This window comes from Pipra filicauda, unplaced genomic scaffold (assembly GCF_003945595.2).
Source record: "Pipra filicauda isolate LSUMZ 115617 unplaced genomic scaffold, ASM394559v2 scaffold46_size3722508_pilon, whole genome shotgun sequence".
Taxonomy (NCBI): Eukaryota; Metazoa; Chordata; class Aves; order Passeriformes; family Pipridae; genus Pipra; species Pipra filicauda.
In genome coordinates, this window is record NW_024104609.1 from 2516474 (window position 1) to 2525267 (window position 8794).

The window sequence follows — 8794 nt, forward strand, 5'->3', positions numbered from 1 at the left end:
TTCAAGGACATCTTTACCCACATCTACAGATAATGAACCGACACAATCTAGTCCAGGAATATTTTCTATAATCATCTTTTACAGTCTCTCTGCTTCATGAAAAGATTTCCGAATGTGTTGCACAGACACTTTGGATCCTTAACAGCATCCACCTCAGTGCACTTTAACCGTTCTCAAATTATCTTTGAAATAAAGAACATAAGTCAAGAACACAATCCTATACATGTGACAGCTAAACATAAACTTATTTAGGTTGTAAAAGACCTCTAAGATGATCGAGTCCAACTACTAATCCAGCACCACCATGTTCAACACTAAACTATATTCCAAGTGCCACATCCACACGTCTTTTGAGCACTGTAAAGTGGTAAGATAAATTTCTGATCTCAGAAAAAAGATAAACATTAAATCTTTGTCTAGAGATTTGCTTTCAAATATTCTCATATTAGAGTGCTTCCAAAGAAATCTGGATAGCATCCAAACAGTTTGGGATCACTTATTTTCTTTGAAAAGGCTTTTAATATGATGTTGATCATAGACACTCCCATATTCTTGTGCTTCAAATATGTGACAGCAATGAAACCTCTTTTTTTATGCCAGCAGCTGCAGCACCTGCTCTTGTGTTCACTTTTCATATTTCACTAGAGATTTGAGGCTTTGTATAACAGCTCATGGGCACATTAACTAATTGTAGTCTTCTTATTTATGCTTTCATCTTCAAGACACTGAGTATAAAATGGAGAATGGCATTGAATCCTATGTTTCAGGAGTATCAGGATGAGTACAGCATGTACAGGAGGGCTTTTGTCACATATCATTCTGGAATGCCTTAGAAATTTTGCATATAAAGGATGAAAAAAACCCTCCAACTATTCTAGAGACAAAAAAGACAAAGCATACTTATTGTCTCTGGGTTATATCATGACTAATATACTAATTCACTAATTTTTTTTTCAGCATTTCTGAAGCAACGGATTCTTAAATGTTGTGTTTAGTAAAAAAAAAAATTAGCACAATCAGGGCACAACAGTGGAAACTTCTGAGAATAAGACAGACATTCAGAGATCCCCACTCAACTGTGACACCTCCTTCCGTGACACACTGTTCAGCTGCACGTGGTGTCAAAGGAAAACCCTGGATAGGAACTTCCTTCATAATCTCAAAGGAGAAAACAACCCTTAGAGTAATTTAAAGATAAAAAAATGTTGTCTGAATATTTTTTATCTTATTTGTATTTCTAGTTTTGTTTCTAATCTTTGCATGCTTTTGCATCAGGTACTAGAAGAATTTTTTTTTAGTGTAAAAGCTACAGTGAAAATGAGATTAAGGTGAAACTATGAGCCCATCTATTTTTGGTAATATAAGGCAGAAATTGCTTCCTTATTCACTTGCAGTCTGAAATCTGCACTGACTCTGGTGTGCCTAGACAAAGCATTAGAAAATCTCATATGACATTTTTTGTAGTATTTTCAAAATTCTTTCATAATTATTTGGAAGCACTTGCTTAAAAAAATCCTTACACTTTCACTGAAAAAATGAGTGGGGGAAACAGATTTCTTCCTTTTTATATCATAGACTAATACCTTCTTCACACTACTTTTAAACACATCATTGGTGAAGAGTACATCACAAGAGATTAAAGCACAGGATAAAGACACAAACTGACATCTTGGAGGAGAGAACAGATGGTGACATGCCAACATTACTGGTAGGAACAACAAATTCAGAAGTGTAAGAGGAAGCAACAATACAAGGCACAGCAACAGACCAAATGAAACTTTTCTTCTCTACAGCTTTAAAGACTGTTACTTGCCTGGATCAAGGACTTGTGCCACCAGTGGTCTTGATAAGAAACATATGGATGCATTTTACAACGGTGTGAGGATGCGATTCTGGTATTATTAGATCAGTCGACAGCATTGCCCCCAGGCAGTGGGCATATTGTGAGCATAATGGTATTAATTCTACTTCATTTGCTACAGCTTAGTTGTTTCCTTCGCATCAAAATCCGTATAATGAAAAGACAGAGGTCAGAAAGTTTTCCCGGGTACCGAAGTTCCACTGTAGCCATTTGGTTGCAGATTCCTAAATCACTCTGTCACAAAGGAGAAGTTACTAAAAATCAACACAGAACTGTACTTTATCAGTTGCAAAGACTCAGTTGTGCCCCTCGGTGCTGATGCCACTCTGGTTTGTGGATGTCTGTGCCACTGCAGGATTGCACATGAATGGAAGGGTGAGTAGGAAGAATCCACTCATAATATGGAGTATGAAGGATTGGTTTGGTGACAAAATCAAGTTTCATTCTAACAATCATATACACGAAAACCAGCTATTTCATCCATCTGTAGCTGTTATACAAAGGGATTCTGAGCTCTCTTCAAACTCTATCATTCTCAGCTACAGCTTTTTTAACCTAAGGGATTTTTGGACTCAAAAAATCTATAATGCCTGCTGTGTACAGACTTTGCAAAGATTTCTAATGAGCGCAAACTCTTAAAACCCCTCTTCTTTTTTTAGATAAACATATTTGATCTTTCCAGTCATTATCATTTTAACTTGCAAAGTGACATTATGCCAAAAAGAAGGAATTCATAAATTAGTTCCAATTTAGAAAGTTTTCTTGTCATTGTATAAATGACAGATCTTTAAAAAGACGACTTAAAATGAAATGCAATAAAAAAAAAATTTCACTTTTGTGGCAGGTTTTTCTTTTCTCTCTCTCTTTTTTTTTTTTTTTTTAAGACTGAAAGAATAAAACAATGTGCTATCAAAAAAGAAATGAGTGGTACAAAAAATTACAAATGTGCATGGACAGGAAACTCATTTAAATTCTCAGATTGTTTTAGGAAAGCTAAATTTAGTTGGGACAGTGAGAAAATAAAATGTAAGCAGAAAATGCTTTGAAAAGTTAAATTCACTTTTCAACAGAAATTGATAAAGCAGGATTCACATCCTGCTTCTTATTTCAAACCTTGCCGGTGGCTGCAGCTATTGATGTTTGGGATGCAAATCTGCTCGGCTGAACTCAGTTAGAAGGTTGCTAATTATACTACTGAGCCAACAAGTTACCCATGCATTTTGGTTTTATTCTCTTTAAGAACTGCAAAGTTTAGATGCAGATTTGGGGTTTGCTTTCAAACATCTTTAATCTTCTGGAGAACTTGACTTGAATTCTTTGAACAGAGTGCATTTCTGTAATGAAAAAGATGCCAAGGTGAAATTAGAGTAGAAGATAATGGAAGACTTCCATCAGTGGAGAAAACAAATCTAGGGTTACGTGTGAAGATTTTTACAATAGGAAAGTGTTGTAGTGAGGTACCATTCCAGGCAGTAACCACAGACAACTCCTGGGGCTTCTGTGACCAAAATGATTCTGCAGTGGATTCACAATTCCAGCTTGCTCTCAGCTCAAAGTGGGGTTTCTCAGGGGTTCCACATGCCTGCTCTGGGCTCATGGATGGCAAACTCATCAAAACACTTATCAATGTACTCAAATGGAGCCACTTAACCACAAGGTTATTAACCTCTAGGAAATAACTTCCTGACATCTTGTCTCCTGCCAACCATCCAGAGTTACACACAACCCTTGAACTCCAAGATCTACCCAGCATGATAACAATTACTCCTATGTTTACTAAGTACATGTTTGGTTATGTAATACTGATATTTTACTGCCCTGCTTTTTTATTCCTAGGTGTCTTTTCTGAAAGTTTAATAAAGAAATGTTAAAGTGACAAGTATCTCATGTTAGGGCAATAACATACAACCACATATTATCTGTGGAGATGTTATTCTAGAATACGCTCAACAAACAACCTAGAGCTAACCTGGTTTTAGAAGAAAGCAGTTTAGATTCTGAATACAAATGGGTCATGAGAAGAAAAAACATTCTATTACTCCTTTACATCTCCTATATTAACTAGAAAAGCAAGGTCAATTGAAAAAATTACAAAGAATTCCTTCCTTTACATAAGGAAATTCCTTTGACTATGCTGAAGCACACATTTCCCTATACATTGGATGTACAGGGGAAGATCACCAGAACTGGACAGGAATACCATGACAAAGGAATACACTCAGAATATGTCTGGTTCCTCAAGCAACCAACTTTATTTAAAGGGGGAAATTTGATTCTGAGTCTACCCAGTACAATTTCAAGACAGTGAAACTGCAACTGATAGAAACTTCAACATGATTAGAATGATCTGTTATCCCCACATACAAACTTCTCTGTTTTTCATTTTTACTTGTGTAGTATACCTCCTTTTACTACTTTAATGGCTACATTTAAGGAGGAAAGTGAAATGATTCTTAGGATAATGTTTTAGTGTCTGTTTCACAATGGTTTTTATTGAAGCTGTAAAGCACTTGCATGCACAGAGAAAAGAAGGTGCATTTTAGAAATAAAACTATTAAGTAACATTATCTTGCCATGGATCATTCCCACTGGGATAGAGGAACTATTTGAGAAGCATAACTGAATTAAATTAAAATATGATAATTTTTTATCTCTACGTTACCCTCATTTTCAGCATTGCATGTTGATCAAGAAACTAAAAAAATCACGACTGTTTATGTTTAGAAGCTTTTGCCTGATCATATGTTATACAATAACTTCATATTTTCTCCCTACTACGTATAGTAGGGAACAGGTTGAATGTAACAACCTCCTCCTAGAAATGAGGATGGACATGCATGTTTCCATATCTAATTACCAATATATGGCCCATCATAGCAACCAATATCACATGTCAGAGACAGGTGAAGATATGCCTTTGCATAACATAGCAAGGAGAAATGGTCTCCACGTAACAGAATGAAACAACTTCTGACACAAAATCACAGAAGTATGTTTCCAAAGCAAAATTCGCACAAACAACGTCATGATAGTTTTTCCGGGGGCCAAGCTCTAAGCACTGTATATATACTCTTTTTTGAAAGCAGACACTGACAGGGACCATGGAGATATGCCTATTAATTATCTTGAAAAGGTTGTTTACCAATTCTTTCCAAAGAAGACAGAAGCTGTCTTCTTTAATGAATAAATATATTAATAATAAATACAATATAAATACAAACACAATATTATTAATAACAAATTAATAGTTAATTGAGAGTTAAATTAGTATGTATTTCTGAAATACAGGCCCCATATCCATTTTGCAGGTCACCGGATCCTATGAGTGATCTGCACACAGGAGATTAACAATGCCTTTTGAAGTATATTGGTTCTTCTATCACCCTTATGAGCACTGCCTCATATAGAAAAGTAATATTACAAACCAAGTACACAGTAGGGAAGCACCATTTCTGCTTTGCAGATGGCCAGCTGAGACATGAAGAAATTAAGTGATTTTTCCAATGTCAAACAAGAAACCTGCATCAGAATGGAGAAAATCTAGGCCTTCTGAGTCTTGGCTGATTTCCTGAACAATCAAACTATTCTTCTGTTCTGGCATGAATAAACCTCTGGTTGCAGATTGGATTGGTGAAAGCATCAGTTCATCATGGGATGAAAAACAAAAAAGAGAAGAACTATCTGACACAGTACAATATAATCTGTACAGCAGTTTTCTTCTCCAAAATTATACCCCAAAATCTCATCTGAAGTTAAATAACACAGTAATTAAAAAAAAAAAAGGCAGAAGAAAAATTAAGTATCTTAGACAAAGAGAAAAAGATGTTTCAACTGAGGCATGAAAATAAATGTAGATAATAATTATCACTTATGCGATGCTTTTTATCTTCAAAATGCTGTATAAATATTACTTTAAAAATCCTCACAACACCTCATGAAGTGGGAAAATATTAAGCATAATGTAATAAGTTACACCCTCATATGATCTAAACCGATTTTCATTCTAGAAAACCAAGGGGAAAAAAAGGTTGAAAGGCTAAAAGAACTTGTTTAAAGCACCTAAGCTGGCCACATTCTACAGAAAAAGCTACACTGCCATCTAAGAGGACTGTAGTTCTCACAGGCATACATGAGCCAGCTTTAATTAATCCAGTACAGACTCAGCACAAGCACAGCAACCAGGGTTCAACAAAGCCTATCCCAGACTCCAGGCAGATACTGCAGGATAGTTAGCCTGGATCACACTCAGTACCACGGGGTCACTCGCAGGATACAAGTTCCCTCATTAAAAGCTGACCTGAGTACCTTGTACAAAGGGCTGTCATGGGGCCAGAACGGAGCACAGGCAGATCCAAAGCTGGACTGGGACTGTAGGGCTGGCTCCGAAGTTTTCTCCTTTAGCTCAAAGGCATCCAAGCAGGCACGCACAGAGAGGCTATTTCACACATCATGGAGCTGCAGTGGAGATGGAGCTTTTCCACCTGCAGAGCCTGCCAAAATAATGTAAAAGGGCAAAAGGGAAGGTGGTAAGTCTAATCAAAGACAATGTTTTGAGCTGAATAAAACACTTAACTGCATGGAAAATTCCATTAGGTTGATTAGATACTTGCCTTAGGGCCCTCTTAAAACACCTGTTAAAAAAAAAAAAAAGATAGCTATTGCAACGCGGCTTAAAAATATTGGAAAAGCAGGAAATGGAGCTTATTAGAGCTCAAATTAGATCCAAGATTTATGTGAAGAACATTTGGCCTCTTTAAAAGGCCTGGTTAATCCCTAGATGGTTTTTATTGTTTCTATTATTATTATTTATTTATACAGTGCCATAGGTATACATGGCACTTTACAGACAAATAAAAAAAAAAACACGGGTCCTCCCCCAGAGAGTTTACAACACCTGATCCGGCAAAGAGTTAAGTACATGAGTAACTTCATTTGCAGGACTAACCTCTCTTGGAACCAATGAGATTTTTCAAAAAATCAATTTATTGACATGATTATCTCTTCCAGGTCAGACCCTCTCAGACATTCGGTTTTAAGCTACAGGTGTAGAACCCAGTTCACAGGAATAACCACCCGAGTTGTGCTACCTTCTGCTCAGCAAATCCTACAGCAGGATTTTGTTGCAGCTTATGTATGATAAAGATAAGCCAAAGCAATGAAGGGGGGAAGCTAAGCAGTTTTTGTACCATTAAGTTTCCTTCAGTGAAAGTCTTTTACTGGTATTTGTAATATTTTCTCAATTGAGGCAGCAAAATTAGTGATTGGGAAACAGTTCCATGACATGGTTTAGTGCAAACCAGGGAACTGTGTGTTGTTTGTGTCCCTTCTTACTGCACATGGTGTGACAGGGCTGGTTCCTCAGGGATGACTGGCCAGAGCTCTCCATCTGCACTCTGAAACTACTGAATTTGAACATTACAGCACATGTACTGTGCTTCAGGTATAAACTTGAAGTAATATTTTATGGAAGTGCTCTTTCTTATTTTACTTTGCAAAAGAAGCACTTCTGGTTCCCATTAAAGATCCCACAATACTGTTGTGTTTTGTTTGGAAGATGAGGGGATCCTATTCTCCCCCTTACTGTCCTGATGCCCCTATTTCTGTGAACGGAAAATTGGAGCTACCTCAAGCCACTTCTCTTTTGGAGGCTAGTAATGACTACTCCAAATGTGCAACCCTATTTGCCTGCATATAAACTTTTAATAATGTTCATTAAACTTTATTACAATTGTTCGTGCAGCCAGATCAGGCTTACAAATTAAAAGCTCAATCCTGCAAAGACTTATGGAGCTTTATTCACGTAACCTAAAGGAAAAATTTCTCTTTCTATACTCACACACTTAAACTGAATCTGAAACATAAATATGATGCTATTTATTTTCTTATCCTCTGGTATTAAGGTTAAAAACATACAGTTGGGAAGAAATTATATGTTACTGGTGCATAAAAAAGTAAACAACTCCCCAACCTTTTTGAAATTGCATCTTTTTAAAAATCATCATTGTGTGGGAAAAACTTTCTGACTTGGAGAAGTCAAAGAAAAAATGAGCTGTGACTGTAGGCACATAATGATACACAAAAGTCCTGGCCAGAAGAGACACTGAAGTCTGTAGAAGTTTTGCAATAAACTTTACAGGCAAAAGGATCAAATCAATCTACAGAGCCTGATATAAGAGTCCAGTGAAGCCAATAAGAGTTTTCCCATTGATATGCTTTGAATCAGATGCAGTGACCAGCAGAACTGCAGGACTGCAGGTAAAGAAGCAACCATAAAATCCAGAAAGAGTTTTTAAAGAAAAGAGAAATGAGTGTCATAAAGCCAAGGTCAAACTCTATCACCAAATACATGTGAAAAAATTGCACCTCTTTTAGGTCTAAGTACAGTATCTATGATTATTTATCTGTCTTGAAACAAAAGGTAAATTAATCCATTTATTTTAAAAAGCATGTTTTTATTACATTGAGTAATTTCCTTTGAAAAAGAAAAATATTTCCTAAGCCCACTAGCAGTCAAACCTGTTTTTTTGTTTATATCTGAGATGAAGCTGCATATTATTATTCATGCATAATCTAAATCCAAATGACTCCTTGTTTACTATTTGTTTTGTATATTTTCTTATGTAAGCCAGAATGGCATGGAAGAAATATGCTGTATTGTCTTTTATTACATATCTTTGGAATGTGCCATACATCATCTTTAACTCTGAGTGACATTCAAAATAGCCTGAGGAAAACAAATAAATACACATATAAACAAGGACAAATACATGAATAGGAAAATCACATAAGTACAGGTTTGCATATAGGTACATTAAGCACATGTAATATAAACAGTGAAAATCATAATCTAACCCCAAATTTTTGAGTAAGCATTAAAAAATTACTTAAAGTTTATCAGGCTTGGGTGATCAGCAAAGTCAGGGTAGGGACACA

General features: G+C 36.1%; 1 long non-coding RNA gene across 1 annotated transcript in view; it reads right to left on the reverse strand.

The window, feature by feature from the left end:
* LOC113994376 overlaps positions 1-6345 on the reverse strand; it is a 45317-nt gene extending 38972 nt beyond the window's left edge. Inside the window, exon 1 of the long non-coding RNA XR_005565389.1 lies at positions 6167-6345. This is a non-coding gene — a long non-coding RNA (uncharacterized LOC113994376). The remainder of the gene's footprint in view (positions 1-6166) is intronic.
* Between the last annotated feature and the right edge of the window lie 2449 nt (positions 6346-8794).